The following is a 21130-nucleotide window of genomic DNA, read 5'->3' as shown; positions in this document are numbered from 1 at the left end:
TATTTGCAATAGATCTAGTCAAATAATAAAATGAATGATCTTGCCTGAAGCAATCAGTTTGGAAGGTAGATTTTCCCAGAGAATTTTGTCCTTGTTGTTTTTCTAGATTCTATTATTCTTTTCTACCAGGTCTAGGTAACCATAATCCCGAAGTTCAAATTTTTACTCCCTTTCTATCACCACTTTTAGATTTATGTAAGAATCTGTATTTATTCATCAGTGTTTTACGTTTTCAAAAATTATCTAAGGGGTTCATTCTGTTTATATTTTGTTCCAGTAATGTTCCTTTTTTATTCAATAGTGTGTCTGTGCCAATAATTCATGTTTTGCACATAATTTTAGTTAATTCAATTTCATTAATAAGTAGAATTCCATTTATTAGTTTATCAGAATTTATTATCCATTCTCGAATTTATTCACAGTAGTTTTTTCCTCTAGATTTTGGTACTAGTACAAACGGGACTACATTCTCATACCTTTCTTTATAAACCAAGTTGTAATATTTCTCTATACCTGGGAATATAAAAATTGAGCCTTAGGGTCACCACGTTAACTTTACATACTGAGACAAAATGCTTTCCAAGTTAATTAAGTCAAATAATCTCAAGAACATTTTATTGTGTTTTCTAGTGTTACACATCTAGAACTCAATTGGCAGAATTCTTTTGCCAGTCCATTAGGATAAAATGGTATCTGACTGTAGTCTTAGTTTGCACTTTCATGATTGTTAAGGAGGTTGAATATATTTTTTTATGTTTATAGGCCACTAGTGTTTTCTGTAGGCTGCAGTCCATGGGGTCGCGAAGTCGGACACGACTGAGCGACTTCACTTTCACTTTTCACTTTCATGCATTGGAGAAGGAAATGGCACCCCACTCCAGTGTTCCTGCCTGGAGAATCCCAGGGACGGGGGAGCCTGGTGGGCTGCCGTCTATGGGGTCACACAGAGTCGGACACAACTGAAGCCACTTAGCAGCAGCAGCAGCAGCAGCTATTACTTATTTGTAACAGTTCCTTACATATTCTGGTTACCAGATTTTGTCAGTTACATTTGTTACTAATACCTTTTGATTTTGTGGCTTGTGTTTCACTCTTTGTAATTTTTAAGAACTATGTTTATGTATCTCTTTGGCTGCTCAGGGTCTTGGCTGTGGCACACAGGCTCACTGTTGGAGCCTGGGGGGTCTAGTTCCCTGGCCAGGGATGGAATCTGGGCCCCCTGCACTGAGAACACCGAGTCTTAGCCAATGGACCCCAGGAGAGTGCTGCAGTGTTTTTTATTGATACTTCTAATTTAGTTGGGTCTACATTCTTGTTGTGGAGTGTACACATTTAATTTTTTATAAGCAACGCTTTCATACTCCAAGGTCATAAAGACAAATTCACAAGTTATTTATCAAACAGCTGACATTTTGAATGTTGCACTGAAGCATTTAATTCTTTTATAATGTATGGAATTTAAATTTTTAAAATCTTTTATAACAACTTGTCCCAGAAGAACATTTTGTATAGTGCCTTATTCCTCTTCGTACATGCAGTGATGGCTCTATCATATATAATATGCCTATATAAGCATGCTGCCCTTTCAAATAAATGATTTTCCATTTGTAAATTCTTATGCCTTTTTCATTGTCCTAAATTAGGAAATGGTTTGGTGATTCAAAGAGGAACCACCTTGTTTTCTACTTGTTCAGTATTATCTTCCCTATTCTCTTTATTCCACATAAATTTCAGTTTACTTTCATCAAATTTCATGAAAATACCTATTGTGATTTTGTTTTGTGCTGCATTGAATTCATAGATAATAGTGCAGAAACACTACGGGTTTAATGTTTTTCATGATCATGGTATAAATCTTCACTTATTTCAGATTTTTAAAATGTTTTCCTTTAAGATTTAATATTTTTCTGTATTAAAGTCTCATTTACCTAATCAATTTGTTTTTATGTATTTTATGTTATTTTAAAATTTGTAAATGGTCTCTCCCTAAAGATATTTTTAACTGTTTGTTGCTGGAATATAGAAATAAACTGACTTTTTATATTCATGTTAAATTCAGTACTTATTAAATTTATTGTTGTTAATAATGCAATACTTCTCTAGATTCCTTTGGTTCTTCTAAATTTGCCATCTGTCCTTAATCACTTTTTTTCCTCCTTTTCTTATTCACACTCTTTTCTCTTGTTCTGCTGGTTTGAAATTCAGCACAGTCTTGACTAGAAATTGTGGTCACATTCATTTACTTATTCATCAGCTATGTTTGATGTAGACATACAGATATTGGATATGTGGTAGATGCTATGGGGGTTACAAAGTGTAACATTAGATCTTACTATTAAAGGAGTTCCTGGCATGCCAGGATATCCGCATCATTATCCCCAATGCTGCTGGACCAGGTTCATCTTGGCTGACCCACAGGAAGACAAAACACTAGATGCCCATGTTTGGAGCAAGAAGAGGTTTGTTTGCAAGAAACCAAGCAAGGAGATGAGAGATCTTATGCCCAATTTGTAACTGGGTTCTTTTGTGGTTTTTAAATTGAATTGCCTGAACTGTTTAGATATTTTGGATATTAATGCTTTACTGGTGTTATTTTTTGCAAACATTTTCTTCCATTCATCAGGTTGGATTTTTGTTTCGACAACTTTTTTTGTCTCTTCTTTTTTTCTGTGAGAAGGTTTTAATCTTGATTAGGTCCCCTTTGTTTATTTTTGCTTTTGTTTCTTTTCTTTGTAGAGACAGATCAAAAGATACATTGCTACAATAGATGTCAAAGAATGTTCTGCCTGGGTTTTCTTCTGGGAGTTTTATGGTTTCTGGCCTTACAGGTTGGTCTTTAATCCATTTTGAGTTTATATTTGTGTGTGGGGTGAGGAAATGTCCTAACTTCATTCTGTTATGTAGTTGTCCAGTTTCACTAGTCCTGCTTCTTGAGGAGGAAGTTGTTTCCAAACTGTATATTCCTGCATTCTTTGCCGTAGTTGAACTGACCATACAAGCCTGGGTTTATTTCTGGGCTCCCTGTTCTGTGTCCATTTTTGCACCCGTTCCATTCTGTTTTGATTATTATGGCTTTGAGCATTCACTGACATCAGAGACTGTAGTATCTCTAGCTTTGTTCTTTTTCCTCTTGATTGCTTTCACTATCTGGGGTCTCATGTGGTGTCATACCAATTTTACAACTATTTGTTTTAGTTCTGTTCATAGGCACTTTGACAGAGACTGCAGTAAATCTGTAGTACAGACCTTTTAACAATATTAATTGTGGAACTGGCCGATGGGAAAAATAAGAAATGTATTCACAGATTGACCAGCAGAGAGGCAGCATCCACATTTTTCTTTGCAAATCATGTGCTTTGTCAAATATTCTCCTTAATTATTTTTAATTCACTAGCTTATTTTCATAAGCAAAATATATTTCTTCTTAACTTTAACAATATGTTTGATTTAGTCTCTTTTCCTCTAAAGCAGAGCAGTCCTAACAGTTGGGCACACAGAAAATGAGGCTATTTTTGTGATCTCAGTTTTGGTTGCCGGTATACACTAACTTCTGGCAAAGGTCCTTTTCTATAAACCTCTATACTGAGGTTGAGACATCAACTGAGAAATGTAAGACTAAATCAAAGTATTAAAATATAAAGTCTTGGCAAAAAATATTTTACTAAATAAATTCCTTATGAGTATTAAAAAGTGTATTCATAATGTATCTCTTAAAATAATTTGAGGAAAAACTAAGAAAAATTCAACAAAATATGTGCAGAACATGATTGATAAAGAAAATATACAAAGCAATAGTGAGAGAAGTTAAAAGAACCTCAGTAAAATGCCATGGGGGATGTTTTGGGAAGGGGGAAACGTTTTGTGTCTTGATTGTCATGCTGGTTACATGGGTGTAAAAACTTGTCAAAATACATCAGTATGTGCCTAAAATGGGTGTATTTTGTTGTGGGTATGATATGCCTCAATGATGCTTTTAAGAGTTGCACGATTGCAGGAATCTGGATGAAGGGAGTTGCTGAGTTTCTTGCTCAGTTTCTCTGGCAGGGACAGCTGAGAGAAGCGGTGATGAACCCTGAGGAGTCTCTGGGTCTGGATCCATGAATGTGCAGATCCCAGTGATTAGGGTACCCGGGGAAGACAGATGACTTGAAGATTATCCATATTCTTAAAGGTACAGCTTTGCCAGATGAAAAGCTCAGAACTGCATATTTTAATAAAGATTGTTAGGAACCCATCAAGGTTACATCCTGTGTCTCCTTTGCCAGATACCCTGCAACCTGGGGAATCTGAGACCACTTACAGCTTCCTGCCCCACCCTTGGGTTTGTGTTCCCACCAGCTGTTTTCCACCTCCCCTTCTGCTCATCCTGTGTGGCCATTTACAGATTTTTCCTTCTGCTTTATGCTCTTTCAAGGTGGGCTTCTGTTAGTTCCTACCCTCCTACAACACCACTGATTTCCTGAGCTGGGTCCACGGTGAGTTTGTGTTCTAAGGAGAGCTGATGTGCAGCACTGTGGACTGGCTGCTGGCACAGAAATACAGAGCCGAGTCCGCTGCCTCGGTGGAGTTGATTTCCAGGCTGCAGGGTGAGTTTTGGCGGCACTCAGCTGAAAATCGCTGTTTGAACATGGCTGTATCTTCCACAATGTCTTGCTTCTGAAAGTAAACCAAAAATTCTAATGCTTCTTCCAGCTTCTTGTGATACCAGTGAACGTAAGAGTGTCTTTTTATGGGGACACAATCCATCTTTGCTTTCTGGCCTTTTCCTTTGACCAGATGACTGGGACTCTGGGTGACCTCAGTGTCCATGGAGCCTGTAAGGAAAGAGAGAGAAAGTGCAGTGAAAGCCCAGGAGAAAGCCTCATTTTGCAGCCACAGGAGAAACTCCTGAAACTGGAATCCAATAAGTTCACCTCACCTGCTCCCCAAAAGAAAACAAAAAGCCATACAGCATAGAAGGCTGAAGCACATGGCTGGCTCAGGGAGAAAGCAGGGCAGCGACATTTACTCTAAGGCTCCTCATCCCCCTTCAGCACCTGCTTGTGACGTGATTACTTTTTGTGGTCATCATATGGAAAATGAGACTAAAGTTGCACAGCCTGGGAGGGCAGAGAAAGCTGTTAAACTACTGGTGTGGATTTCAAACTGTTTTAATTTTCTTTCTCCTGATTCTGCTCTTTCACTATTTCTTTAAAAATTAAAGTTATTTACATATCAACAATTTATTTCCTTTTTTAACTTGTAGATTTGCCTTCTCCCTTCCCTCTCAGACAGTGAACAGCTTGCTGTTATCAATCATAGTTTCCACTGCAGTTAAAAAGTCATATATCTGCCTCTTTAGACACTAATAGATGGAGAAATATACCATGTTCATGGATTGGAAGAATCAATATAGTGAAAATGAGTATACTACCCAAAGGAATTTATAGATTCAATGCAATCCCTATCAAGCTACCAACAGTATTCTTCACAGTGCTAGAACAAATAATTTCACAATTCGTATGGAATACAAAAAACCTCAAATAGCCAAAGCGATCTTGAGAAAGAAGAATGGAACTGGAGGAATCAACCTACCTGACTTCAGGCTGTATTACAAAGCCACAGTTATCAAGACAGTATGGTACTGGCACAAAGACAGAAATATTGATCAATGGAACAAAATATTAAGGCCAGAGATAAATCCACACACATATGGACACCTTATCTTTGACAAAGGAGGCAAGAATATACAATGGATTAAAGACAATCTCTTTAACAAGTGGTGCTGGGAAAACTGGTCAACCACTTGTAAAAGAATGAAACTAGAACACTTTCTAACACCATACACAAAAATAAACTCAAAATGGATTAAAGATCTCAACGTAAGACCAGAAACTATAAAACTCCTAGAGGAGAACATAGGCAAAACACTCTCTGACATACATCACAGCAGGATCCTCCATGACCCACCTCCCAGAATATTGGAAATCAAAGCAAAAATAAACAAATGGGACCTAATTAAACTTAAAAGCTTCTGCACAACAAAGGAAACTATTAGCAAGGTGAAAAGGCAGCCTTCAGAATGGGAGAAAATAATAGCAAATGAAGCAACGGACAAAAAACTAATCTCAAAAATATATAAGCAACTCCTACAGCTCAACTCCAGAAAAATAAATGACCCAATCAAAAAATGGGCCAAAGAACTAAATAGACATTTCTCCAAGGAAGACATACAGATGGCTAACAAACACATGAAAAGATGCTCAACATCACTCATTATCAGAGAAATGCAAATCAAGACCACTATGAGGTACCATTTCACGCTGGTCAGAATGGCTGCAATCCATAAGTCTACAAGCAATAAATGCTGGAGAGGGTGTGGAGAAAAGGGAACTCTCTTACACTGTTGGTGGGAATGCAAACTAGTACAGCCATGTGGAGAACAGTGTGGAGATTCCTTAAAAAACTGGAAATAGAACTGCCTTATGATCCAGCAATCCCACTGTTGGGCATACACACTGAGGAAACCAGAAGGGAAAGAGACACGTGTACCCCAATGTTCATCACAGCACTGTTTATAATAGCCAGGACGTGGAAGCAACGTAGATGTCCATCAGCAGATGAATGGATAAGAAAGTTGTGATACATATACACAATGGAGTATTACTCAGCCATTAAAAAGAATACATTTGAATCAGTTCTAATGAGGTGGATGAAACTGGAACCTATTATACAGAGTGAAGTAAGCTAGAAAGAAAAACACCAATACAGTATACTAACGCATATATATGGAATTTAGAAAGATGGTAACAATAACCCTGTGTACGAGACAGCAAAAGAGACACCGATGTATAGATCAGTCTTATGGACTCTGTGGGAGAGGGAGAGGGTGGGGAGATTTGGGAGAATAGCATTGAAACATGCATAATATCATGTATGAAACGAGTCGCCAGTCCAGGTACGATGCACGGTACTGGATGCTTGGGGCTGGTGCACTGGGACGACCCAGAGGGAGGGGAGGGGAGGGAGGAGGGTGGAGGGTTCAGGATGGGGAATGCGGGTATACCTGTGGCGGATTCATTTCGATATTTGGCAAAACTAATACAATATTGTAAAGTTTAAAATAAAATTAAAAAAGAAAAAAGGAAAAAAAAATCATATATCTGCCTCTTTAAATTCAAAAGTTAAATGTTGAACTTATGCAAAATAATATTTATGATGAATATGCAATGCATTTAGGGAAAAAAATAAAGCGAATCCTCTTGTTTGAATCAATCAGCTTAGGAGTTAGATTAGCACTAAGAATTTTTAAGCCCCTGTGTTATTTTTATAGACTTTATTGTTGTTTTTCTACCATGTCCATGTAACTACACTCCTGAAGTTCATATTTTTATTCACTTGCTTTTCATTACAGTTTTTCTCATTTATGTAAGAATCTGCAAATTTTGTATTAATCAGTGTTGTTTGGCTTTTAAATTTTTTGTGGGAGTTCTTTTTCTTGGCCATGCTCTTTTTTCATTCAACATATGCCTATGATATTAAATCATGTTGTCTCATGTAGTTTTAGATAAATCAGTTTCACTAATATGTAGGAGTCCATTTACTGGTTTGTCAGAATCTATTATCCATTTAACCTCATGCACCCTAGTTGTCGGTTTTTTTTTTTTACCCAGATTTTAACGCTACGACAAATAGGAGTGTATTCTTACACAATTCTTTACATACTTAGGTGTAAAGTTTCTCGATACCTGGGATTGTAAAAATTGAGCCTTAGGGTCACCATGTCTATTACACATAGCAAGTCAAAATGGTTTCCAAATTAATTAAGGAAATAAATAGTCCCACAACAGTTTATGAACTATATTCAAATGTTCATCATCTAGCACTCAATTGGCATGTACTGTTCTTTTAATTTTCTCAGTCTGTTAGGTTAAAGTTGTATCTCACTATAGCTTTAGCTTGCATTTTTATGACTGCTAAGGAGATTGATATTCTGAAGTAATACATTTATAGGCCACTGGTTCTTCTGTACATTGCTCTTTTCTCCTGTCCATGGGGTTTTCCCGGCAAGAATACTAGAGTGGGTTGTAGTTTACTTCTCCAGGGGATCTTCCCAACCCAGGGATTGAACCCATGTCTCCTGCATTGGCCTGTGGGTTCTTTACCACTGAGCCACCAGGGAAAACAAGACCTCAAATCCGCCTCTGCAAAGGCAAGGGGCACAGGGTATTTACAGGGTCACGAATGAAGCATGACCTGGTGGTCTGAGATATGGGCTTCCCTGGTGGCTCAGTGGTAAAGAAATCTGCCCTGCCAATGCGAGGAATACGGGTTCAATCCCTGGGTTGGGATGGTCCCCTGGAGAAGGAAATGGCAACCCACTCCAGTATTTTTGCCTGGAGAATCCCATGAACAGAGGAGCCTGGCGGGCTACATCCATGGGGTCGCAAAGTGTCGGGCACGAATTAGCTACTGAGCATGTGCACATGGGGAGCCTGGGGTGCTTGGGAAGCTTGGGGGAGGGTGACTGAAAAAACGTGCATGCGTTGTCCTTCTCTGCTGGGGTAACTGAGCTGTAGCCTCTGCCCGTTCACCACAGAAGTGCTCAGCAAGATCTGAGAATGGAGTCTTGGATCCTCTGAGGTCAAAATATCCCCAGGCAGACACCTGTGCTTCCCTAGGAGGAGGGTCGCTGGTTCTAACCAGTCTCAACCAGCTTGGCTCAAACTAGACACAGCTGACTCTGGGCTCTGCTGCACTACCGGCAGTTTCCTGGAAAATAACTCAGGCAAACATCTTATTCAGGATACATGCCACTTGGAGGCCAAGCAAGTCTTAAGACGACCTTGATTAGTGAAGGCAGGTGCAATGGATCTGATTAATCCTTACTCATGCTTTCACAACCACTACCTCAAGGATCTCACCTGAGTTTCCAGAAGTATCAGACAACTTCTCAAATGAAGGAAGGTTGGTGCTGCTCTATATGCACTGATGTGTTTTACAGAAAGACTCACATCACCCCCTAGTGCTCAAGTGAAAGTCTCTCAGTTGTGTCCGACTCTGCGCCAGGCCATGGGATTCTTCAAGCCAGAATACTGGAGTGGGTAACCTTTCCCTTCTCCAGGGGATCTTCCCAACCCAGGGACCGAACCCAGGTCTCCCGTTTTGCAGGCAGATTCTTTACCAGCTGAGCCATAAGGGAAGCCCAAGAATACTGGAGTGGGTAGCCTATTCTTTCTCCAGTGGATCTTCACGACACAGGTGTTGAATCGGAGTTTCTTGTGTTGCAGGAGGATTCTTTGCCAAAGGGAAGCCCTGATAACTCTGACTGACTGACTGACTAGATGGTCAGAGGGGCACACTTCTCACAGGTCCTCTGGTCTCAGGCGGTCTTCACCTCCTGTGTGGCGAGTGGGGAGTTTCTCTATGCTGTACAGTGGCAGCCAGACACCCCAAGAATCATCAGGATAGGAAACATGCAGCCATGTGTGTGGTGACCTGCTGGAGTACTGCAGAGACTTGCTACTAGTACTTAGTTACACACTCACTGATCCCGTACTGATTGGTGTTATTGATCAGTTAATTAAATTTAATCTCTTAGGGCCACATTCAAAGTGAGTGGGCTCCTCAGATCTCTGTCCTCAGTCTTTGATATATTCTTTGTTTACTCTGTTATCAAGGAATCAAGAAGGCACTTTGATTCTTCTAATTATGGAAATTGTCCCAAATTTTTACCTTCACCCAGGTCCATTTTTTAAGTCCCTGACTCCTACGTACCACTGCTTTCTGCATATTTCTGGTGAGATTTCTGTCTCAGAGGCATCCCCAATGTCAAGAAAATCATGATCTTCTTCTCTCTTGGTCCTCCTGATTCATCTGACTTGTAGTCAAAAGCTTCCTCTCCATCTGTTGCCTCTTGCGATGAATCAGTTACCCAGGTCTTTGATTTATTTCCTAATTATGTTTTAAAACTCATTTCCCTGTATCTCTAGCACTGCCACCATCATCGTCCTAGCTTCAATATCCCTTCAGTTGTTTCTTTCATTGTCTCTCAACAGGTGTGTTGTTGTTGTTTAGTCACTAAGTCGTGTCCAAGACTCTTTGTGACCCCATGGACTGTAGCACACCAGGCTTCCCTTTCTATCACTATCTCACTGAGTTTGCTTAAACTTGGGTCCACTGAGTTGCTGGTGCCATCCACCCATCTCATCTTCTGTTGCTCCCTTCTCCTCTTGCTCTCAGTCTTTCCCAGCCTAAGGGTCTTTCCAACGAGTCAGGTCTTCACCCCAGATGGTCAAAATATTGGAGCTTCAGCTTCAGCATCAGTCGTTCCAGTGAATATTCAGGACTGATTTCCTTTAGGGTGGACTGGTTGGATCTCCTTGCAGGCCAAGGGCCTCTCAAGAGTCTTCTCCAGCACCACAATTTGAAAGACTCTCTCTATTTCTAGGCTTTTTATATTTTGCTAATCAAATGGATATCAATTTACATATAATTGCATCTTTCTCCATGTTTCTTGATCACCAGGAAATCAGTGTTTATTGATTACAGATGTTTCTTCTCCAAAGTGTATGTTAATATCTTTGGCTTATTTTTACTGGGCTATACAAGATTTACAGTCAATGTGTGATTTTTCCTTTTCCTAGAAAAGGATTTTTCTAGGGGTTTAAACTCAGTGCTTCACTTACTAACTTGTGGCTTCTGACAGAACTTTCTAGTTTTGAGACAAGCCTTGTTGTCTGAAGTCTTTCTTATTTACCCTCTCTGTCTTCTCCTCCCTCTGATCCCTTTGTGAAGGTTCTGCGCATGCTCTGTACTTGGGTATAGAGGGTTGCCCTGTCCAGCCCTACCCTGTTCTTTCATCAGCCTCAATACTGTATAGAGCACATCCTGAATTCTTTCATGAGTGAACATCTCTACTTGGCTGCCTAATGATTCCATTTGTCTTGAAAGTCTAGGATGGTGACAAGACAGTGCTGAATTTTCTTGGAGGAAAAAACTCCAGTGTTTATTATAAAAGTGTTAGTCACTCAGTCATGTCTGACTCTTTGTGATCCCATGGACTATAGCCTGCCAGGCTCCTCTGTCCATGGAATTTTCCAGGCAAGATACTGGATTGGGTTGCCATTCCCTTCTCCAGGGGAACTTCTCAACCCAGGGATGGATCAAACTCCCCACCTCCTGCATTTCAAATGGATTCCTTACTGTCTGAGCCACCAGGGAAGCCCATTATAGAAGTATTCATTGCTTTAGACAAGCCTTTTGGGATCTACCTATAGGATTATGTGTCAATTTATCTAAAAACGTATGATTAGCATACGGGAGAATCAGAAAAAAAATCCAGATTTTATAATTTTCAGCCCAGGGAACTTTCCAGGTTGGTTGGCCATTTACAGGCCTAGCTCCATTTCCATATGGCTAGTTCTCAAGCACCATACCTTCCCCCCTGCTCTCTACTCAGATATTTTTCTCTCCGTTTCTCTCTCTACACACACAGCCACAGATGACTCAGTCAGAGAGGCTGTGGCTTTTCTCTCTCCACACCTCCTTCCACAGGGCCCCATGGTTCAGTGGGGTGGGAAGGGGGTTGCTACCAGGATTCTTGTCTGGGTCTCTGATCTCGGCCCAGCGCTGTGTCTCTAGCACTGCAGAAGTAGAGGCCGCTGTCTGCAGGATCCACACGTGTCACCGTCAGAGATGAAAATGTTACGTTTGGCTGACTGATGGGAATCTTGTCCTTGTTATAACCTTGTTCGTATGTGGCATCACTGCCCACATTAGAAGTTGCCATCAGCACGAGGCCTCGTTTCGGGAACTGATGGTACCAGAACATACTTGAGGCTTGAAAGTCCAGTGCACGGCACTCGATGGTCACAGAGGCTCCACTCTTACTGACAGCCCTGCGGGGCTGCTGAGAGACGAGAGCGCCAAGCCCAGAGCCTGCTGAGACAGAGGTCAAGGAGATGAGAGCCCAGCAGGACAGGAAGACATGACCATAGGCAGAAAACCACAGCCTGGCTCACTCGCTCACCTTTCTCCCAGCTCCAAGGGAATCCTGTCTGTTGTGTGAAATCATCCTGTCCTAATTCTTAGGCTGCTCATCCCCCATCTCTCCTGACTGGTGGCTCCTCACCTTGCCCTTTACACCTCCAAATAGGATGGAATGTCCCCTCTCATTTTGTTCAGTTTAAGAAAATCCACAGTCTTAAGGAATTCCCTGCTGGTCCAGTGGTTAGGATTCAGTGTTCTCACTGCCAGGGACCACGTTCAATGCCTGGTGGGGGAACTAAGATCCCACAAACCAAGCAGCCAAAAAAAGTTCAAAAATTATAAAAGTCCACGATGCCTGACTATTACTTCACTTATGCCAACACCCCCCCCCCACACACACACACACACTTGACCAAGCTACTTAGGTAATAAGGCTCGTACTGGGTCCCAGAAGCAGCAGAAGCACCAGCATCTTCAGGAACTGGCCTCACACCACACCTCTCAGCAGAAAGATATGACCTTGCTCTTTCTTTCTCCACCCCTAGGAGGGCTGAATGTCTGGGTAATTCTAAGGATGCTCTAGTGTGCCCCCTGGTGGTCATCATTGCCACTGATGCAGGATCCACCCCTCTTTGAATCAAGTGAAAGTGAAAGTCACTCAGTCATGTCCAACTCTTTGTGACCTCTGCAACTATAGCCCATCAGGCTCCTCTGTCCATAGGATTGTCCAGGCAAGAATACTGGAGTGGATAGCCATGCCCTTCTCCAGGGGATCTTCCCAACCCAGGGAGTGAACCTGGGTCTCCTGCATTGCAGGCAGATTCTTTACTGTCTGAGGCGCCAGGGAAGCCCTTTTCCATAAAAGAACCATTCAAACATTGCTGGAAGAACTCAGAGATGTTCTAACCCAACTCTCAATGTTATAGGACAGAAACTGAGGCCTAGATCATTGAAAAGATATTAGTATCCTAGTCTTATGTAAGGAAATGGCTATATTTGTGTGGTAAATGACATTGTTAATTCTTTACTTCTGTAACGTATCCTCAAAGGAATCAAGACAACTCATGCTTGTTAATCACTGGACCATAGATGAACATAAGGACTACCAGGCTAGAAGCTCAATGCTTCTTCACACTGAAAAAAAACATGTCCTCATCTTCTCAATGAAGTATTTATTTCACGAGTATCTTATGCCAGTCCCCTCATATAATGGACTGAATACTAAACATATCTATGTATTATATAAACGCACATCTCTTTATAATAGTCTGAATGCGGTAGAAGTGATGCTATGATTTTTGAATCTGGGTCACAAGTAACCTTATAGATCCCTCCAGGGTCTCTAGAATGCTCACTCTAGGGGAAGCCAGCCACGAGATAATCATTTTCACTACCCCGAGGCCACCATTCTGCAAGGAAACCCACCTAGCCACATTGAGGGGCTGAGGGTAGAAAGACAGACACGCTAGGCTGGTGCACAGCTGCCCAGGCACCCCAGGGCAGGGGTCAGCCACGTGCGGAAAGATGCCATCTTGGATGTGCAGGCGACTAGGGTCTCAGGCGTCTCCCGCGTCAGGGACTATCTGACCATGACCACCTCAGTTCAGTTCAGTTCAGTTCAGTCACTCAGTCGTGTCCGAGTCTTTGCGATCCCATGAATCACAGCACGCCAGGCCTCCCTGTCCATCACCAACTTCCGGAGTTCACTCAGACTCACGTCCATCCAGTCGCATGAGCGGCCCCAAATGCGGACTGCCCAGCCAGGCCCACGCAGCCCACAGAACCATGAGAGATCATATATGTTAAAGTCACTACATTTTGAGGTGGCTGTTGTTACTGTTGTATTTCTAAGCTTTTAAAATAAGATATAAAATCCACATATAATAGACCACACAAACCTTGAGTGTACAGCATAGTGAAATTTCACGAATGAGTACATCTATATAACTACGACCCAGATCAAGATAGAGGACATTTTCATAACCCAGAAGCCTCCCTCATGCTTCTCTACAAGTGAAATAAAAATACCCTCAGAATGTAGCTGCTGTCTTAACTTTGTACAGTCTGTGTTCTGGCTTCTTTTTCAAGAAGAGATCCATACAGTTATGAGATCCATCCATGATTTCACAAATAACATTTGCTTTTCTGCTAGATTTGATTCCATTCCTAAGGGTAGCTATTTGTTTGCCATGTTGCTGATGGTCATTTGGGTGTTTCCAGCTTCAGGTCACCATGAATAGAGCTGCCATGACAGTAGGTTTTTCTCACATATCCCTTTCTACTTCCTCAGAATTCTGGACTATTTAAGTTTTTATACAATTAAACTGGTTTTCTGACTTGTCTAATTTACTCATTATTTTTTCTAGTAGATTTTTAAATTCATAAACTATGTGTATGGTGTCCAAGAAACATTATAGTTATTTGATTCTATTTTTCTAGACATTGTTCTTCTAAGGTAATTGATGCAATGGCTTGTTAACACTAAGAAAACATTGAGTGATACTTTAACTTTTTTGACTTTCATACAGTCACTTTCTTACAACTTGGCCATGGGAATGGGAGCCATTAAGAAATTTCACAAAGAGTTCTTTTTAGTACTGGGACCACCCTGAAATAATAAAGAGTTCGATAGTTTTACAGTGGATGTTTTAAAATCAAGTGATATTTTAAATACTGCTTTTTTTGTCATAAATTCTTCCACTGGAAGGAGGAAACCTGTTTCCTTTCAGTAGTTGATTTAGTTGCTAAGTCATATCTGGCTCTTTGCAACCCCATGGACTGGAGCCCGCCAGGCTCTTCTGTGCATGGGATTGTCTAGGCAAGAATACTGGAGTGGGTTGCTATTTCCTTCTTTAGGGGATCTTCCTGACCCAGGAATCGAACCCACATGTTTAGCTTTTGCTGCACTGGCAGGCAGATTCTTTACTGCTGTGCCACCTGGGAAGCCCCCTAATGTAGATAGGTGTGATTTTTAAGAATCAACCCAGGGGATTGCAGAATCATGATTGTGCCATTCCATGACATGTGTTGCTGCAGCAGCTGCTTTGGGTGCCTGGTTCAGGAGGAAGAAGCCGACTGCCCAGGGTAGTGAACACAGAAACGCCCTCCACCTGGTGGGAAGCAGGACTCATTTGTGTGCAGAGAGGAGGTGGCTTTGAGTCACTGTGTCTCTACTAGCAGCACAGAGATACAGAGCCGTCTGGTTCTTCTGTGCTGATGTCAGGGTAAGAGGAAAGAAAGGTCTTTTCACGAGAAGCGCTGTAGCCTTTAGCTATGTCTTCTTTCTGAACATTGTTTACAACTCATGAGAAGAAGATCCGCCTCAGTCCTAGACCCGGGTCCTGTCGGTACCAGTACATTGAGTCATAATCAAAATCCTGTTCACATTCCAGGGTCAGAGCTCCGCCTTCCTTTTTGAGCAGGTATTTAGGGGTCTGAGTGACCCCACCAGCCACGGTGCCTATGGAAGAAAGGGAGCAACTCGGGAAACAAGGCCCAAGAGGGCAGCCAATGCTGCTGCCGTGAGGGAAAGGCTTAGCTCTGGAGCTGAGCGTCTTTAGGATGGGAATCTGCTCTCTGAACCCGGGACTCACCTGCTCCAAAGAGACAAAGGGCCACGCAGCAGATCACCTGGTTGCCCATAGTGGGAAGGGGGTCTCCTCGTAGCCCCCAGCACAGACTGATGAGGAAAGAAACTTAGCTATGGGGCTCCCCCGGTTGAATGTGTGGAATCTATCAGAAGCCCAGAAAGGAGAGTTGGACAGGATCCTGTAGATATCCAAGAGGGGCTCCCTAATCTGGCAGATGAGGCGACTGAGGACAGAGACCTGAGTCACTTGCACCTCCCTAGTGCCTCCTCCCCCAAACTCTGCATTTTGCCTGGCTCTAGTGGGCACCACCCCACATTTCCAGGCCAGAGTCTCACTGTGATTGGCCCACCTTCCTCCTTGCAGTAAGGAAGGTTTGATCACAATGGGAGCACAGCAGATGCTCTGGTTACACAAGAATGTAGAGTTTAGTTTTTTAACTTTTTATTTTGCAATGGAGTATAGTTGATTAACCATGTTTTGATGTTTTCAAAGGGACTCAGCCATATATATACTTGTATCCATTCTCCCCCAAATTCCCTTCCCATCCATGCTGCCACATAGCCCTGAGCAGAGTTGCCTGTTTTGTACAGTAGGTCCTTGTTGCTTCATCTGCTTTATGATTTTCTGCAATTGTTTCATCAAAGAAAATGATAACAAAACGGTGTTCTGTAGGTGTCCAACATTTTTTGTGTGATGAGAATGAAAAAAAATAAAGTTCACTGAGATGAAAATCTGAGGTGATGTGTTTCTAATGAATAATATTTCAGGATCAGACCCATCTCTTAAATTCCAGACCAGTTTATCCAACTGTATTCCCACCATCTCTGGGATATACCATAGACATTAGAAGAATTTCTAATCCTGGCATCCATACCTACCTGGGCGAGCACTGGGCAGGGGACACTCCAGAATGAATAAGAGGCAACATAGGTTGGTATAAAGAGCACAACCCTTTTGGCCAAACAAACCTGTGTTTTCTCTCTCTTTCTCCACAGCCCACCTCCCATTTTTTTGAGCTTGAGAAAGAAAAAGTGAACTCCTGAAACCGTATTTTCCTATGTTGAAAATGAAGAAAATAGTGCCTTTGCTTGTCTTGGTGATTAAATAAAATCCTATATTTAAAGCATGCGGTAGAGAACTCGAGGTAGAGTACGCAGTAAAGAGAAGCATCAGGCAATGCATATTTCCCATGACAAATGATGTTGTTCTAATTATGTTCCTGTTTTGGGGTAACGGAGTCTTCGTCCCTGAGCCTCAGTTGGCGTGTTCCGGCCCTCTCCTATATCCATCTTCATGCCTTGGAAGGCTTTGTAGCCAATTTCACTAATCAGACATGTCGGCTTCCCCAGCTCACAGCTGTTTCTGGGATGGGGCTGGAGAATGTTTGTGCAGTGAAAGGACATGATTGCGTTGATATGGATTAGGAACTGGCACAGAAACACACTGGAGAGTCTTCCAGCTCCACCAACTGTATCTTCACGACACCGGGTCCCTCTTTGGGTAATTCAGCAGAAAAGCGCTTCAGTGGCATTCCTGACTCATCTATGATTTTTTGGTTGCTCAAGGTAAATCATGAATTTCAGATCTTCCTCCAGGAGCTGCTGATAGTAAAATTAACTGTGTCCTTTCACTGGGCTGCATCTCAGTGTTACCTCCTGTTCTTCACCCCTGACAAGGTGTCTTGGGTTCCTGGTGATGCCAACATTCATGGGACCTCAGAGCAGAAGGGACTGCATGAGACAGAGTTTTAATAGAAGGGTATGTGAGTGCCTTCCAATGAAGCAAGGCAAGGGGAGCTCAGAAATGTTTGAAGTCTCCTGCATTCATTTAGAAGTTCATAGGAATTTTGCTTTGTACTCCAAAATGCAATTAGTTGCATTGGTATGAATGTCAATACTTTTTAAAACATCTCTGGGCAACATGGAGGTCCAGGGCATATTCTTAACACAGCTATTGACCCACAGATAAAGTCCAGTGATGCTGATCCGTTAGCTCAAAACTCACTGCCGCCAGGAGCCAGATGACCCCTCAGCTGAGTAGCCTGGTGCCCATGGCAGGGTTGGGCATGAAGGGGAGCCTGCAGGCAGGACCAGGAAGTATATTGACTGCATCAGCTCGGGGAGCTAGAGCTCAAAACTGACTTCTATGAGACGGGTCTTCCTGCGAGGTCACCATTTCCAGTGCATCCCATTGTCTCCAGAATTAATCTTGTACCTCACTTAAATGGAACTGAGGTTCAAGATTAGTCTTTTTCCCCCTGAATTATGCACACAACCTGGTTTAGAATATTTCAGTATGGACATAGTGTTGAGAGGTGAGCAGCTTCATTATCGGTCCTTAGCTTCTGAAACAGTTTGTGCCACTTCTGCACACTTTTTATTTTTAATTCCTCCATTTTCTTTCATTGGCTTGTATCATCTTTCCATTTTCCATTACCGAGTACAGGGAGTGACCACATGTGATATTTAGGTACGTTTGTTGAGAGGCAGGGAAGTGGGGACCAGAATTTCTGCCAAAAAACTATAGAGACAGAAAAGAATTTGACTCCGTTTCTTTCCTCCACCTCAGCTAAGCAAGGCTTCAAGCATCTTGAGAGAACCTTAGTTAATGGTTTATAATACATTTTCTTCTCTGTTATATCCTACTTGATTTTTTTGATGTAAGTAATACAAAGAACTGTCACTAGAAAAACCATAAACTCTCCCTCTCAAACCTTTTGTCTCATTGCTATTTATTTGTATTATTCTCTTTAATCACAAATGGAATACCTGTGTGTGAGGGATCTTCCTTCCTTCCATTCTTTTGTCCTTTCCTACCCTGTGACAGTAGATAATTATATGAAAGAAGATGCAAAGAAGGAATTAGACACCATCCCTCCCTTTTAGAACGCACATGCTCCCTGGAGGAGATGTACCTTGTACATCTAGGATGCTTCAGGCCTCGAATAATAAATAAGATCATAGTAACTGTTAGTGTCCAAATAACCATGGCTCAAGACCTTCTTTCATCATATCAGGGTCCTAAGGCCTTCTTCAAAGGGTCTCTCTTATTGTCATAGGCTTACCCAATTATATGCTTCAATCAGAACTTAGCTGCCATCACCACTTAGAATCCGCTCAGTCATTTCTCCTGAAAACACTCCAAATTGTTCACTAATGCTATTGACAAAAATGCCCATCTCTGAACACACACGTCTAGCCTGAAGGGACTCTTTCAGGATGCTTTCAGATCCAGGAATCCTCAGGCTGCTAGGGCAGTAGCACTTTTTTGGCTATTACAGATAATGCTGCCTGAACACACACGTGGAAGTTTTTTGTGTGGACACATGCTTTCAGTTGAAATTGCTAGGTTATATGTAATTCCACTTGAACTTTCAAAGAACTGCCCATACATTTTACACAGTGGCTGTACCATTTTCCATTCCCACCAGCAATGCATGAGGCTCCCAATTCCTCCCCAGCTGCCCCCAAATTTGTTGTTGTCTGTCATTTTCATCATGCCAAGTGGATGTGAGATGGCATCTTACTGTGATTTTAATTTCATTTCTTTAATGATTAATGATGCTGACTATCTGCTACATTTATTGGCCACTTACATATCTTCTTTGAAGATGTGTATTTAGATCTTTTGATCACTTTAAAGTTGGATTATTTGTCATTTTATTGTTGAGTTGTAAACTTTTTAAAATATATATATATAAGCTTTAAATATATATCTCATAGATATATGGTTAATAAATCATATTTTATCAATAAATTAATTATTAACAATATTATCCACATTAATAATGTTATTAATATTATTAAAATTATTAATAAATTAATTGTATTAATAAAATAATAAATCAGTTTTCTAATTTTGGAGGTTATCTTTACCTCTCTTGAGAGTGTTCTTTGAAGCACAAACTTTTTTTTTTTTTTTTTCAGTTCAAAGAATTCCAGCCTACCTAGCTTTTCTTAGCTGCCTGTGCTTTTGGTGTGATAGTTAAATCATTGCCTATTCCATCATCATGAAGATTTACACCTTTGTTTTCTTCTAATAATAATCTCAGATCTTATACTTAGCTCTTTGATACAATTGAGTGAATTTTTGTATATGGTATGAGGAAGGGATGCAACTGTATTCTTTTGTACATGGATATCCAGTTTTCCTAGCACCGTTCATTAGAAAGAATACTGTTTTCTAGTTTAATGGCTTTGCACTCTTATCTGGAAAAGGCAATGGCAACCCACTCCAGTACTCTTGCCTGGAATATCCCATGGACGGAGGTGCCTGGTAGGCTACAGTCCCTGGGGTCTCGAAGAGTCGGACGTGACTGAGCAACTTTACTTTCACTTTTCACTTTCATGAACTGGAGAAGGAAATGGCAACCCACTCCAGTATTCTTGCCTGGAAAATCCCACGGACAGAAGAGCCTGGTGGACTACACTCCATGGTGTTGCAAAGAGTTGGACACGTCTGAGCAAGCATACACGCACTGTTCTAAGCAGCCCTTTTGGCTTGAATTACATTTACTTGCCTTTTATTTATTTTTAACAGCTTCCTCCCAACCCAGAGTTTGAAGCCAGGTCTCCCACATTGCAGGCAGATTCTTTACCAGCTGAGCCACAAGGGTAGTCCAAGAATACTGGAGTGGGTAGCCTACCCCTTCTCCAGCGGATTTTCCCAACCCAGGTATCGAACCGGGGTCTCCTGCATTGAAGGGGATTATTTACCAACTGAGCTATCAGGGAAGCCCTAGATTTACTTACTTTATGATTATTTTTAACAGCTTCATTGAGCTATCATTCATGTACCAAACTTCACATATTTAATGTACACAGTTTAATGAGTTAGCATCAGTTCAGTTCAGTTCAGTCGCTGAGTCGTGTCCAACTCTTTGAGAACCCAGGGACTGCAGCAAAGCAGGCCTCCCTGTGCATCACCAACTCCTGGAGTTTACTCAAACTCGTGCCCACTAGTCTGTGATGCCATCCAACCATCTCATCCTCTGTCATCCCCTTCTCCTGCTGCCTTCAATCTTTCTTAACATTAGGGTCTTTCCCAATGAGTTGGCTTTTCATATCAATGACCAAACTCTTGGAGCTTCAGCTTCAGTATTAGTCCTTCCAATGAATATTCAGAGTTGATGTCATTTAGATGATGGTTGATTCCTTGCTGTCCAAAGGACTCTCAAGAGTTTTCTCCAGCACCACATTTCAAAAGCATCAATTCTTTGGCTCTCAGACCTCTTTGTGGTTCAACTCACATCTGTACATGCATACTGAAAAACCATAGTTGGACAATATGGACCTTTGTCAGCAAAGTGATGTCTCTGCTTTTTAATACACTGCCTAGGTTTGTCATACCTTTTCTTCCAAGGAGCAAGCGTCTTTTAATTTCATTCCTTCAGTCACCATCTGCAGTGATTTGGGAGCCCAAGAAAATAAAGTCTTTCACTGTTTCCAATTTTTCCTCATCTATTAGCCATGAAGTGATGGGATTGGATGCTATGATCTTATGATTAAAAAATAGGAAGCCAAGCTTAAAGAACTTAAAGATACCTCAGTAAAATAGCAAGGAGGGACTTT

General features: G+C 41.5%; 2 protein-coding genes across 2 annotated transcripts in view; both read right to left on the bottom strand.

The window, feature by feature from the left end:
* Positions 1-21130, bottom strand: part of LOC100300510 (T cell receptor beta constant 1) — a gene marked incomplete in the record, with an annotated part of 535695 nt that overhangs the window by 158914 nt on the left and 355651 nt on the right.
* Positions 1-21130, bottom strand: part of LOC509513 (uncharacterized) — a 283704-nt gene that overhangs the window by 140309 nt on the left and 122265 nt on the right.

The sequence above is a fragment of the Bos taurus genome, chromosome 4 (genome assembly GCF_002263795.3).
Source record: "Bos taurus isolate L1 Dominette 01449 registration number 42190680 breed Hereford chromosome 4, ARS-UCD2.0, whole genome shotgun sequence".
Lineage (NCBI taxonomy): Eukaryota > Metazoa > Chordata > Mammalia > Artiodactyla > Bovidae > Bos > Bos taurus.
The sequence above is the reverse complement of the archived record's forward strand: the minus strand, read 5'-3'. Positions and strand labels throughout refer to the sequence as shown.